At 40.5% G+C, this 15340-nt stretch overlaps 1 protein-coding gene across 3 annotated transcripts in view; it reads right to left on the bottom strand.

The window, feature by feature from the left end:
- The window catches only part of LOC101548063 (pancreatic alpha-amylase), a 39919-nt gene that overhangs the window by 24064 nt on the left and 515 nt on the right, over nucleotides 1-15340 (bottom strand). The window contains exon 1 of one of the 3 annotated variants that reach the window (XM_055145462.1): nucleotides 9980-10075. The exons of the other annotated variants lie outside the window; for them this stretch is intronic. The gene's annotated coding sequence lies outside the window, so the exon portion shown is untranslated. Of the gene's footprint in view, nucleotides 1-9979; nucleotides 10076-15340 lie in introns of those variants that run through there. 3 annotated transcript variants of the gene reach the window in all.

A 15340-nucleotide genomic window follows, 5' to 3' on the forward strand; every position in this document is an offset into this window, starting at 1 on the left:
GGGTGGTGGAAAATGTGCACTGGTGGAGGGATAGATTACATGGCTGAATCTCAAATGTGAAAGGTTTGTAACTCTATCTCACAGTGCTACAATAAAATTTAAAAATAAAGTAATGTGGAATTCATGCTAAATTCAACCAGTTTAATCAATGGCTGCATAAATAGCAGTATTCCAACATTATTAAAAAATAAAATTAAAAATTAAAAATGTATTTCAACATGTGTTGATGTCATAAAATGAATTTGAAAAAATAAAACATTAATTGTAATTAATGCTTTTGATTAATTAAATTAATTTAACTTAATTAATTAGTTAAAATTAATTAAGGCTTGTTCAAACGAGCCTCACGCATGGGGGAGCTGGCAGAGGAACCCATGTACGGGTGTGTGGAACCAGGGGCCGAAATCTCCAAGGCTGCTCAAATCAGAACTGTGCCTCTTCCACCCAGATCCCCCATTTTCCAGTAGCTAGGCAGTCACACCCAGAAACTGCCCCTGGCGCCATGTAATCCCATCAATGGCCAACATCCAGAGACTATAAAACCAAGCTCCTAGAAGAGAGTGATGCAGTCTCTTGTCCCCACACCTGGCTGTCTTCACCAGGGCCCCTCAGAGGTTTGTGTTTCCCTCCCCCACCCCACTGCCCGCCGCCCCAAGGAGAGCCTCGACAATTGAGGACCTCTGGAACCTAGCCATGGCCATGCTCAGGCCACTCTACACATGTTCAGATGAGCCTCACGCATGGGGGAGGCAGCAGAGGAACCCAGGTGTGTGGGACCCGGGACGGAGATCTCCAAGGCTGCTTGGCATATTCAATATGCCAAAAACAGTAACAATAGGTTTGATTCCCCTGACCCTGAAAGAGCCTCCAATCATTGGGAAAGATGAGTAAGGCGAGGCTGCTAAAATCTCAGGGCTGGGACGAATGGAGACGTTACTGGTGCCTGCTCGAGTAAATCGAAGAACATGACAGTGATACAGTGAAACATTAATACACAGATCTTTCTCTTTACATCTGCAAGGATTTAACTAAATATGAATTTCCATTATTAATATAGAAAACAAGATCTAGGAATTAGGCAAGTAGCATTTACATTAAACAAATTAACTCCAAAGTAGAGTCTCTTGCTCCCATGCCTGGTTGTCTTCACCAAAGCCCCTCGGAAAATGCGGGTTGAGTTTTCCTCCCCACCCGGAGCAGAGCCCTGGAAGCTGAAGACTTCCAGAACCCAGTCACAGCCATGCTCAAGGCCACTCTCCACACGTTCAGAAGAGCCTCATGCATGAAGGAACCGGCAGAGGAACCCAGGTGTGCGGGACCCAGGGCTGAGACCTCTAAGACTGCTCGGATTGTGACTGGGCCTCTTCCACCTAGATCCCCCATTTTCCAGGAGCTAGGCGGTCACACCCAGAAAATGCCCCTGGTGCCGTGTAATCCCATCAATGGTCAACATCCAGAGATTATAAAACCAAGCTCCTGGAAGCTCCTAACATCTTATAGCCTAGTTCTCCCTCTCGGAGAACCTGGCAATCTACCAAGAGTTTTCCTGCCTGTACGGCAGAGCCTGGCAAATTCCTCATGGCGTATTCATATGCCAAATACAGTAAAAATGATGGGTCTCATTCCCCTGAACCTGAAAGAGCCTCCAGTGTGGCACCATTGGGAAGGACAAGTAAAGAAAGGCTTCTTTTAGAAGGGCTAGGACGAATGGAGACATTACTGAGACTGCTTGAGAAAATCGATGATCAACGGGATAATGATGATAATCATGATGAATTCCAAAGTAAATGTTTTTTGCATAGTAGGTAGTTGTAAAATTTAACAATATCCTTGGCACCATCTTATTCCTTAGGATGATCTTAAAGTTCTTAAGGTTGCACTAGAAAAATACACTCAATATATGTGATAGACTGGGAGAAAATAGTTATAATATATAACAAAAAACTAGAATCTAAAAAAGTCTCCAAGTAACTGATAAGGAAAAGTTTTTAATGGATTAGGTAAATTTCAAAGAAGAAACACAGAAAGGTCTAAAAACATGTGAAAGGATGTTTAGCTACTAATATGAGAAATTCAATTAAGAAAATAGTTTTCATCTACTAAAGGCAAAAACTAGAAATTTGATCAAATGTATTAAAATATATTTATATATTAAATAAATATTTTAAATTAAATCAAATATTAAATATTTTAAATTTAAAATGGGCTGGAGCTATAGCACAGCGGGTAGGGCGCTTGTCTTGCATGCGGTCGACCCAGGTTCTATTCCTCCACCCCTCTTGGAGAGCCTGGAAAGCTACTGGGAATATCTCGTCCACACGGCAGAGCCTGGCAAGCTACCCATGGCTTATTCGATATGCCAAAAAAAAAAAAAAACAGTAACAAGTCTCACGATGGAGACGTTACTGGGCTCTCTGAGAGGGACGAAGGAATTGAACCCTGCAAGGTAAACATCCTATCTGCTGTGCTATCGCTCAATGAAGAATTAATGATGGAAGGAAAATTAGTGGTTATGTTCAATTGAACTGGTTTAATTTTTAATGATTTAATAATTCAAACAAGAAAACTACAGACACATATTGGACCCTGAACAACATTGATTAAAACAACATGGGTCCACTACAATCTGAGTTTCTTATAAATAGGTAACATAAATTTACATTATCAATACATATAATACAGAACTATAAGTGCATTTTCTCTTATAATTTTCTGAACATTTTTCTCAGAATAAAATTATTAGAGAACACAAACATGTATTAATCATTTTATATTATCTATATAAGGCTTTTATGAATAGCAACAGATTATTGGTAGTTAAGAATTGTGGTCAAAATTTACATTTGGATTTTTGGCTCTTTGAAGTCAATACCTGTAGTATCTAAACTTCAAGAATCAAGTGAATTAGACTCCGCCTACTGACCCAGGGGCACTCTCCCATCGGTTTTCGGGCTGTGGGGGGCTCCCCTGGAACCCCTGAACTGCCTGCGCTGCGTGGACGCGCCTCTGCTCCTCTCTAACGCTGAATTCCAAATCAGGTTCTGAAAAACAGGATCGGGACTCCGCCTACCGATCCTCTCCCACCTGCCTACCCCGCCCTCTCCCCCAAGAGATTACTGGGGGCGTAGTCTGTAGTACAGGGGGTGTGGCCTCAAAAGAAGGCGTGGCCACTTCCCAGGGCAGTGTCCACTTACGCGGCCGGCCGCAATTTTAATTTTTCTTACATTACATACTCTATAACCTGTTTCTTTGAAAATCACCCTGGCCATCTAAATCATTTTTCGCAAAAATAGTCCTTTAGCCAAGTTGAACTTCACAAAAGCTGTCAGTGGACAATAGAATCTCCACAAACTCCCCGTAAAGACAGCATAGCCTTAAGTCATCGCTAACAGCATAGCCTTAAATCATCACTAACAGCATAGCCTTAAATCATCACTAACAGCATAGCCTTAAATCATCACTAAAGGCCCCACATAAACCAAGAGGAGAGCCTGAGAATAAGGAAGTACTCTGGAATTGGAACAAAGCCTCCAACTTAGCACCAAAAGAATCCCCCCGCCCCCGGAGAAAGAGCGAATAGGGATAGACAACTAGAAGGCTACAACTCTAGACTTCCACAACAATATGAAGAAACAGCGGATATCCCCTCCACAAAGAGAATATGAAGAAAAAATTCCAGAAATCATCCAACCCCATCAAAAAATGGGGCGAAGAAATGAACAGAAACTTTCCCAAGGAAGAGATTTGAATGGCCAAAAGGCACATGAAAAAGTGCTCCACATCACTAATCATCAGGGAGATGCAGATCAAGACAACAATGAGATACCACCTAACACCACAGAGACTGGGCCACATCCAAAAGAACAAAAACAACCACTCTTGGAGAGGATGTGGGGAGAAAGAGACCCTTCTACACTGCTGGTGGGCCTGCGGACTGGTTCAGTCCTTTTGGAAAACAATATGGATGATTCTCAAAAAATTAGAAATTGAGCTCCCATTTGACCCAGCAATACCACTGCTGGGAATATATCCCAAAGAAGCAAAAAAGTATAGTCGAAATGACATCTGCACTCATGTTCATCGCAGCACTGTTTACAATAGCCAGAATCTGAAAAAAACCACGAGTGCCCTATAACAGATGACTGGTTGAAGAAACTTTGGTACATCTATACAATGGAATACTATGCAACTGTTAGAAAAAATGAGGTCATCAACTTTGCATATAAGTGGATCGGCATGGAAAGTATCATGCTAAGTGAAATGAGTCAGAAAGAGAGAGACAGACATAGAAAGATTCCACTCATCTGTGGAATATAGAATAACAGAGTAGGAGACTAACACCCAAGAATAGTAGAAATAAGTACCAGGAGGTTGACTCCATGGCTTGGAAGCTGGCCTCACATTCTGGGAAAAAGGCAGCTCAGATAGAGAAGGGAACACCAAGTAAAATGTGGTTGGAGGCCACGAGGGGGTAGGGTGATGCATGCTATATGTAGACTAGAGACTGAATACAATGGCCACTCAACACCTTTATTGCAAATCACAACACCTAATTAGAGAGAGAGAACAAAAGGGAAGACCCTGCCACAGTGGCTGGGGGGTGGTGGGGGGGGAGGAGATGGGATTGGGGGGGTGGGAGGGATGCTGGGTTTATTGGTGGTGGAGAATGGGCACTGGTGAAGGGATGGGTTCTCGAACTTTGTATGAGGGAAACATGAACACGAAAATGTATAAATCTGCAACTGTACCCTCACTGTGACTCACTAATAAATAAATTAAAAAAAAAGAATCAAGTGAATTAATAACAGTGTGTAGTTTATGTAGAAAGAATACAATGCAGCAATTAACTTCGGAAACCATTCCATTAAAGTCCACTACGTGATCCGAGTACAAGGAGTATTTTCTGTATTGTTTCAGATCTTTGAAATATTTTCATGTCCTTGGAATACATAAGGAAACTATAATGTTCAAGTATTCTCTTCCAATTTTTATACAATAATTGGTTGAATCTCTCCACACTTCTCTCTAGAGCCCTGTGCAATGGTAACCATCATGGCTTTCAACATTTTTTCTTAAGACTTTTCAGAAAACACAATGCCTCCTTTGGTTACAGAGTTGGCTGCATTCCTTTCAACTAATACTTGGTCAAAGAGCAGGAGAAATTTTTCACAAATGCCTGTCCTGCCGTGACACCGACTCCCACACTCTACTCTGCGCATGGGGCCAAGTGGAGAAAATAAATTATAAAAAAATGCAGTTGCTAATTTCCAGTATGTTTTTTGTTAGAAAGTTCAATTTTTAATTATAATTAGAACATCATATGCAAATTTATATATGTAATTTATATAAATGTCATTTACATAAATTATAAAAGAAAATGTTTTTATTTTCTTCTATGGTGGAAAGAAAAGACTGTTTTTGTTAGATGACATATTTATGTAGAAAACTTCAATAAAATCAAAAGGTTATTATAAAATATCTTATACCTAGCAATAATAAATTAAAATTAAAATATAAAATTTGTGATGAGCACACAGTCAAATTGGAATATGTAGGTAAAAATATGGCAGTCTACATCACTGTCACTGTTACTGTCATCCCGTTGCTCATGGATTTGCTCGAGCGGGCACCAGTAACGTCTCCATTGTGAGAATTGTTGTTACTATTTTTTGCACAACAAATACGCCACGGGTAGCTTGCAAATACGCCACTGTCATGCAGGCAAGATACTCTCAGTAGCTTGCTGGGCTCTCCAAGAGGGGCAGAGGAATTAAACCTGGTCGGCCACATGCAAGGCGAATGTCCTACCCACTGTGCTATCACTCCAGCCCAACAGACTATGTACAAGAAATAAATGAAAGAAACTGCTAAATTCTGATGACTAAAATAAAAAAACTTGAGATATTCCATATTTATAATAGAAAGATTCAATATTGTCAAGAGTAGTTATTTTAAATTTTATCTCCAAATTCAACAATATAACAAATATTTAAATGTTATTTTATACAAATGATAAAATTTGTGGAAAAGTAAAACATCTACCTATAAGAGCCAATACAATATTGTCGAACATAAGATCTAATATTCATTATTTGACTTTAAGACTTATTACAACGGTGTAGTATTCAGAAGATTATGATATTGGTTAGAGAAGACACAACAATGAAACAGACTCATAAGTCAATGCTCACAAATATTGTCACTGTCAGTCACTGTCCTTGTCACTGTCATCCCTTTGCTCATCGATTTGCTCGAGCGGGTACCAGTAATGTTTCCATTGTGAGACTTGTTGTTACTGTTTTTGGCATATCAAATACGCCACGGGGAGCTTGCCAGGCTCTGCCGTGTGGGCGGGATACTCTCGGTAGCTTGCCGGGCTCTCTGAGAGGGGTGAAGGAATCAAACCTGGTCGGCCACGTGCAAGGTGAATGTTCTACCGGCTGTGCTATCGATCCAGCCCACAAATACTGTCAGTTGTAGTTAATGACTAAAGTTAATAGATGCCAAATTAATAGTACAGTGGGTAAAGTGCTTTACTAGCATGTGGCCAACTTGGGTTCAATCTCTAGCACCCTACGTGGTCCCCTGAGTCCATTAGGAGTGATCCCTGAGCAGAGTCAGGAGTAAGTCCTGAGCAAAGTCAGGTGTGACCCTCCAATTTCCAAAAAGAGAGTAGCACAGTAGCACTGTCCTCCCATTGTTCATCGATTTGATCGAGCAGGCACCAGTAACGTCTCCATTGTGAGGCTTGTTGTTACTGTTTTTGGCATATAGAATACACCACGGGTAGCTTGCCAGGCTCTGCTGTGCGAGCGAGATACTCTTGGTAGCTTGCTGGGCTTTTGGAGAGGGACGGAGGAATCGAACCCAGGTTGGCTATATGCAAGGCAAAGGCCCTACACTAAAGTTTATACAATGAAGATAAAAATAATCACTTTAAATGAGTCAGAAAGAGAGAGACAGACATAGAAAGACTGCACTCATCTATGGTATATAGAATATCAGAGTGGGAGACTAATACCCAAGAACTGTAGAAATAAGTACCAGGAGGTTGACCCCATGGCTTCGCGGCTGGCCTCACGTTCCGGGGAAAGGGCAACTCAGAGAAGCGATCACCAACTACATTGTAGTCGAAGGCCATGTGGGGGAAGGGAGTTGCGGGCTGAATGAGGGCTAGAGACTGAGCACAGCGGCCACTCAACACTTTATTGCAAACCACAACAGCTAATTAGAGAGAGAGAACAGAAGGGAATGCCCTGCCACAGTGGCAGGGTGGGGTGGGGGGGAGATGGGATTGGGGAGGGTGGGAGGGACGCTGGGTTTACGGGTGGTGGAGAATGGGCACTGGTGAAGGGATGGGTTCCCGAACTTTGTATGAGGGAAGTATAAGCACAAAAGTGTATAAATCTGTAACTGTACCCTCACGGTGATTCTCTAATTAAAAATAAATAAATTATAAAAAAAAATAATAAAGGAAGGCTTTAGAAGGAAAAAAAAATAATCACTTTACAGTAAGTCAATACAGTAGAGAAAATTAAGCTTTTAAAAGTAGCTTATCCAATAGAGATAAAAATAATCCTTTTACAACAAATTAATACTATGGATAAAAATAACCCCTTTATAGTAAAGTTCATACAATGAAGACAAAAGTAATCCTTTTACAGTAAATTAATACAATGGATAAAGATAATCCTTTTACAATAAATTTATACAATTGAGACAATAGTCCTTTAACAAATTCAGTTGAACAACTAAACATATAGATAGCAATAATAATAATAAAAAAAAGCTGGATTCTAGACTCAGATTTTGATTCTTTACAGAAGTTTGCAGGAGATGAGCTATTGACCTAAATGTAAAATGAAAACTAAACTCATAGAAGATGGGACAGATACAGAAGAAACTCTAGAGGTCTTTGGGCTAGGATTTGGCAATCATTTTTTTTTTCCTGAGTGTAAGGAGTGCATCCTCAGAGCTCACTTCTGGCTTCATGCTCAAAGTCCACTCCTGGTTCCGTTCCTGCCTGAGCTCACCTGGTGTCTGGGATCAAATCAGGGCCAGCCAAGGGCAAGTTAGGTGCTTTAACAAACCCTGTTCTATCTCTCTGTCCCAAGGAAAACACTTCTTAAAACCACACCAATGGCATAGTCCATAAAAGATATAATTAATAAGCTGAGCTTTTAAAACATTTTTAGCATTTTATTTATTCATTCATTTTTAGGGTATTAGGGATTGGACCCAGGCCCTATTATATGCAAGGATGGTGCTCTCCATTCTTAGCCAAGATAAACTAAATGTCTCAAAATTAAAAACTTCTGCTCTGTGAAATGCACCGGCAAGAGTCATTTTAAGCAGGTCACTTACTGGAAGAAAACATTGATAAACAACATATCTGATAAAGAAGTTCCATAAATAAAATTTTTTGTTTGTTTTGTTTGGGGGCCACATAAGGTTGTTCTCAGAGCTTATCCCTGGCTCTGAGCTCAGGGATCACTCCAGGCATGGGATTCCAGGAACTGAACTGGGTTTAGTCACATGCAAGGCAAGCGTCTTCCCAATTGCACCACCACTCAGTCTGGTAAAAATAATTCCTAAAATGAGTGAAAGATTTGAAGATATATATAGAAAGAAAAACCATTGAGAAGAATGCACCACATAATACATTGCTTGGGAATTAAAATTCAAACAATAGCGTTTTACTAGAAACAGTATAACGTAAATTATTGAGTTCAGAACTTCTAAAGATGTGAAGCAACAGTAACTTTCATTTATTACAGCATCAAATGCAAAATCACGTTATCATTTTGGAGGATAATTTAGCAGTTTCTTACAAAAATAAATATACTTGGGGGGTGAAAATGGGAGTTAGGCAATACCTGCAGGTCTCAGGGACCTCTCCTGGCTCTGTGCTCTGTGGTCATTCCAGGTCAGGGGCACGGGAGGCAAATTAAACACACTCTTATCAGCAATCATGCTCCTTGGTATTTATAGATGAGTGGAAGACTTATGTTCATACAAAAATCTGCACATGATTATTTACAATATTGTTATCAAAATGTAGAAACAACAAATAAGCCCTTCCACTGGTGGATAAAAATATAAACTGTGATACATCCAGACTGAAAATAAAGTATAAACAGCTGTCAAATCATGAAAATAACCAGAGGAAACTTGAGCACATAATATTAAGAGAAAGAAAATCTGGGAAATGCACATCTGTAGAAATAGCCAAAGTAATGTGCTCACGTGGGCAACAGACTGGCCTTGCTCTAAGTTAAGATAGACTTGCAGCCAACGAAAGTGGGAAAAGTAAAGTTTGGATTTTCCTTAGAGCCACTGAAAGTTGCAAAACCCTGCTGATATCTGGGTTTTAGCAAGTTAAAAAAATTTGATTTTTATTTTTTTCAGAACTGTAAGAAGAATTTTTTTCTATACTAAAATTCCCATTAAAATTATGGTAAGTTGGGGCTGGAGCGATAGCACAGCGGGTAGGGCGTTTGCCTTGCACGTGGCCGACTCGGGTTCGAATCCCAGCATCCCATATGGTCCCCTGAGCACTGCCAGGAGTAATTCCTGAGTGTAGAACCAGGAGTAACCCCTGTGCATCCCTGGGTGTGACCCAAAAAGCAAAAAAAAAAAAAAAAATTTATGGTAAGTTACTGCATTAACCATGAGAAACAAAAAAAGTACTTCTTTGCATGTCAGTCGCTTATTTTATACCACTTACTAATGCCGTGAGACTAGAGTGAGAAGAAGACAGAGGAACTAGTTTTGCAGTCAAGGTTAAAGTACTGAGGGAAATTTGCACACTGAAAATTTAACTCAAATATGTTAACTCTCCGAGTAACATATTTGATAACAAAGAGTCACTGTCACTGTCATCCCGTTGCTCACTGATTTGTTCGAGCGGGCACCAGTAACGTCTCTCATTGAGAGACTTGTTGTTACTGTTTTTGGCATATCCAATACGCACTGGTACCTTGCCAGGCTCTGCCGCGAGGCCTTGATACTCTCAGTAGCTTGCCGGGCTCTCCGAGAGGGGCGGAGAAATCGAACTCGGGTCGGCCGCGTGAAAGACAAACGCCCAACCGCTGTGCTATCGCTCCAGCCCCTGATGACAAAGAGTAGGAGAGGAAAAGCAAAATAAAACCTACGAGAAAGTGCCTCTTGGTATGATTTCTGTGGGAAGGAATGGGTGAGGCAGAACAGGCAGGCTTAGAATGGCCACTCTGTCCTCTGGGATAAAAAGGCTGCTGTCAGGTTGGATCCTAGCCCTGGCGAACCAGAGGAAGCACGTAGTGGACAGTTGTTGAAAATACTGGTAAAGGATGGGGTCTGATTGTGAGCTGAATCAGCTGCTTAAAATGGAGAATTTATTTCACCGCTAGTCAAGATCTGGAATCTTACTTGGGGGATGGGAGGGGGAAAGGGACAGAGACAGAGACAGAGACAGAGAGAGGATAGTTGCCATCCATGTGGCAGCCCAGGTTTGATACCGAACACAACATATGGCCCCCAAATCCCTGCCAGGAATAATCCTTAAGAGTCAAAACTACACCCTCAGCACAGCTAGGTGTGGTTCTCAAATAAACACCATTAAAAAAAAAAAAAGAAAAATGCTGTCATAAGGATTGCATGTGTAAACATGCTTTTATGTTAATACCATCTGAGCTAATAAAACCTAGAATAAATATAGGTTCTTATTCCAAATGTAGGTAGAATTTGTATATACTCCCAATGTATTTGCAATACTTTATATTCTCATTAGCAATCTAAAATCTAATTAATTCACTTTTCATATCACTTGATACTTTATTTCTGGACTGGAATGATAGCTCAGCAGGTAGGGCGTTTGCCTTGCACGAGGCCGACCTGCGTTCGATTCCTTCGTCCCTCTCCCAGAGCCCAGCAAGCTACCAAGAGTATCTCACCCGCATGGCAGAGCCTGGCAAGATACCCGTGGCATATTCAATATGCCAAAAACAGTGACAAGTCTCACAATAGAGACGTTACTGGTGCCTGCTCGACCAAATCGATGAACACAGGACGACAGTGCTACAGTGCTACTTTATTTCTAATCTTAGTTATGCCCTCTGGCTCAGTGATTTTTTGAGGGGGGGAGGTTGGGGCCACACCCAATGGTACTCAAGGGTTACTCCTGGCTCTATGCTCAGGAATCACTTCTGCCAGGCTTGGGGAACCATATGGACACCAGGGATCAAATCTGGGTCAGCCCTTCAAGGCAAACTCCCTACCCACTATACTATTGCTCTAGTCCTGAGGTGATATTTTATCTAGTTTAATTTTTATTTTGATAATGAGGTTGACCACCTTTCTCCTAGCAATGCTTTAAGTTTTTGGTATCTTGGTCTTGTACACAGTTCACTATATTCTTTTTTATACTATCTATGTAAGTATGGGCTAGAGCAATAGCACAGTGGTAGGGCGTTTGCCTTGCACTCAGCCAACCCGGGTTTGATTCCTCGGCCCCTCTCAGAGAGCCTGGCAAGCTACCAGGAGTATCTCACCTGCACGGCAGAGCCTGGCAAGCTACCCATGGCATATTCAACATGCCAAAAACAGTAACACAACAAGTCTTACATTGGAGACATTACTGGTACCCACTAGAGCAACAGGATGAGCAACAAGATGACAGTGACAGTGATTATCTATATATATACCTTGACAAATCCATGTGCTACTCCAGAGTTATCTGAGGCATAATCACGACATCTATAAAGATAGTTTTCATTTAAATCTATTCCTTTTCTTTTCTGGATTGCTTCTATACATTAAGCAGATCTCTGATGAATTACTAGTTCATATCCCGCCCTTTCTTTTGGTCCCAAAAAGGAAACTATAAAGGACTGTTCCCCTTTCTGTGCCCAGGAATGTATACATTTAAGTTCTGATGTCTGATGCTCACTCCCTTAGAAGTGACTAACTATAATAGTATTTAAGGGAGTCTAGTTACAAAGTTATTAGGATGGGATTATCTGTCACTGTCATCCCGTTGCTCATCGACTTGTTCGAGCAGGCACCAGTAACGTCTCTCATTGAGAGACTTATTGTTACTGTTTTTGGCATATCCAATACGCACGGGTAGCTTGCCAGGCTCTGCCGTGCGGGCTTGATACTCTCAGTAGCTTGCCGGGCTCTCCGAGAGGGGCGGAGGAATCAAACACGGTTTGGCCGCGTGTAAGGTGCGTGTAAGGCCCAACTGCTGTGCTATCACTCCAGACCGGGATTATCTATCTTTATAAAAATAAACATGAGACACAAGGAGGGAGGGCGGGGGGGGTAGGAGAAGAGAGGAAAGGAGGGAGGAAGAGAGATGGAGAGAGTGGGGAGAGAGAGCAAGAGAGGTGAACTCAAACGGAAAGTCATTCATCTATAAGCAAGGGCGATTAGTCTGAAGAGACTGTGCTCTCAAAGTTCTCTGAAGAAACCAGACCTGTGATGAAGTCCAAACTTTGAATTTGGACATCTAGCCTCTGGAAGTCTGAGACAATACATTTTTGTTACTTAAATCCTTCAGCAACAAAGTACTTTGTGGTACTTTATTATGGGAGTTCTAGCAAATAGACATAGAAACATTACATTTTCATCAATAAGGTTAGCTTTCAGATTTTATAATTGGTTTTTATTGAGGGTTTTCTTTTTATCATTGCTTTATCAGATACACATAAAATTAATTTTGATTTTTCTTCTCTGTTTGATCCCAACAGTGCTCAGGGGTTGCAGATACCACTCCCATATACTCAACCAGGTCAGCACTTCAGTAGTTCAGTGCTAGGACTATTGGATTCAGTGCCTCTCAGGTTGAGGGGCCTACCAGGACTCATCGTACAATCAGTGATGCTCAGGAGTTCAAGTGGTGTCAGGATTTGAACCCAAGTCAGGGCTCTGGGCGTCTAGCAGATGCCCCGGCCTACTATATCCTCAGCCTCTAACAAGTGAAATCACTGTGAAATTTAGCCATAGATTTCTGAATGTTTTAAAAACTTCATCCTAAACTCCATTTTGTAAAAGATCATATTTCATATAGAATAGGAATTGCCTTATTTTCCAAAGGAAACTGACTTGCAGTTTCCCCTTTTTCAAACAGTCTTTGTCAGGCTAATGTATGAAGTTTTTAATTCTTCAATATTTTTAAGTGTAATGACTAGACTGCACCAGGTAAGTGTACCTTTAATGTTGTAGGAAACTTCAACAGTTTGCAGAGCAACTTTACCATTTTGTACTTCCACTTTCAAAGTTTTGAGACCAGCAGCTGCTACAAATGGTTGCCATTCTTGGTATTAAGAATTTATGGTTAAGCCTTTCAAATAGGGGTGTATTTCTTGAGGCTGAACTTTGCATTTGTCTATGCTTATTAGCCAGCTACAATGTTTTGGTGATGTCTTCAAAATTACTACTCATTTAAAAAAATTCTTATGAATTTAAATATTCAGTATAGCACCCTTTATTTAGATATGTGCTTTGATAACATTTTTTTCCCCGTCTGTGGCTCTTACATTTAGAAAAAAGTTGCAAAAAAAGTGCAACTTTTTTTGTTGTTTTTATTGATCTGCTGCTTTAATAGGTAATATTTACTGGTTTTCAAATTCTGAATTAGACTGCATTTCCCCAAACTCATATGACCATGATTTTCTTCTTTTACATACTGCTTGATGCGCATGCTAAGATTGTCCTTATAATTTTTGCATCTATACTGATGAGAAACAGTGCAAGACTTTTGTAGTTTATCAGTATCAAGAGTAGTGTTTGCCTCAGATTTCAAGTGTTCTGTTAGTTACTTCGTTCAGCGTTTAGTTGAACTCACTAGTCAAACTATCTAAACCAGTAATTTTATACTTGAAACAATGGGTGCATTCCTACTCATTGTCAAAAAGCATTACTGTGCCACCCACTTTGCTACACGGTGCAGGCATACCATGAGTGACAATGCCATTTTGGCAGATCTGGAGGACATTTCTAAGAATAAGCACTGGCTCACAGACCTTGAAAATGACTAACCAAGATTGCAAATTTGCTTTGCAGGAAGATTTAACTACAAATTTATAAAAACACAAATACAGAACTGTTCAAATTCCTAGTTCTCAAGTAGACTTTGTAGTTTATTAAATACTAACAAAAAATTGTTCTTTTTCAGTAAGTAGTCAAATGAACAGAAACACATGTGTTCAAAATGTTACTCTGTCCCTAATATTTGAAGGAGCTATGTTTGTTTTGTGAACTATACCTGGTTTGTACTTAGGAGTGACCCTTGTGGGATGCTTGGAACGAACAATCAAGGTGCCAGAAACCTGAACCAGACAGTGGAATACGAGGGCCTTAACCCCACTACTCTCAGGTCCAGGATGTTTCAGTTTTGGAAAACTTCTTCTTCTTCTTTTTAATTGAATCATTGTGAATCACAAAGTCACAAAGAAATCTGCGTCGGGTTTCAGACTCACGAAGCTCCAGCTGCAATCCCTCACCAGTGTCCACTACCCTCCACCAGTTTCCCTCCCACTTCCCAGCCCACGTGTGGCAGCCTGTTTCCCCTCCCCAACAACCTAGTGTTCCCTTCCCTGACCTATCTCCCAACTCTAACCCCAGCCCCCCCCATCAGCAAGTTTCCTACTAAGACTAGTTCTCCTTCATATCTTCTGCCCTGAAGCATTTGATACCCCCTATGTCTCTATGTACCCTGCATGTGAGCGATCATTCTGCGCCTCTTGCTCTCCCTAGGGCTGATTTTACTCAGTGATACTCTCCAGATCCTTTAGTCCTGTTGGCATACAAAGCTGCTATATCCACAATACTCATAAAATCAAAGTCTTGATACTATAACCTGCTACCTTTTTAGACCCATTTCTCTTTTCCTTTGAGAAGAATCCATGTTAAATTCTTCCCTATCATGCTCTAGAATATCTCCTTTCTTCCATTCATCAAGGTCAAGATCACAAATCATGCTGAATCCAATGGTCAAAATCCAGAACTCATCTTTCTGGCATCAACAGGTATGATATATTGTTTACAATTTCCTATTTAAAATTCTTTTCTCATTTGGCTGCTACTCCATCTTCTTTAGCTGTTCTTAACCCACTTGACATCTGAACATAATAAACTATTCTAGGATTTACTTCATATATCTAGCTTCCATTTAAAGGTCTCACTGTCCAGGTACGAAATACTTTGTATCTGATATTAAACATACCTAAGTTTTGCCACTTACACTAATAATTTTACTGTAAAATTTTATATGGGAAAAATTTATATCTTTTAGTGATACTGACAAACTCTGGGGATAAAATAGAGAACTAAATTAGAGGAAGCACAAATACTCTGAACT

Source organism: Sorex araneus, chromosome 8, assembly GCF_027595985.1.
Source record: "Sorex araneus isolate mSorAra2 chromosome 8, mSorAra2.pri, whole genome shotgun sequence".
NCBI classification, from domain to species: domain Eukaryota; kingdom Metazoa; phylum Chordata; class Mammalia; order Eulipotyphla; family Soricidae; genus Sorex; species Sorex araneus.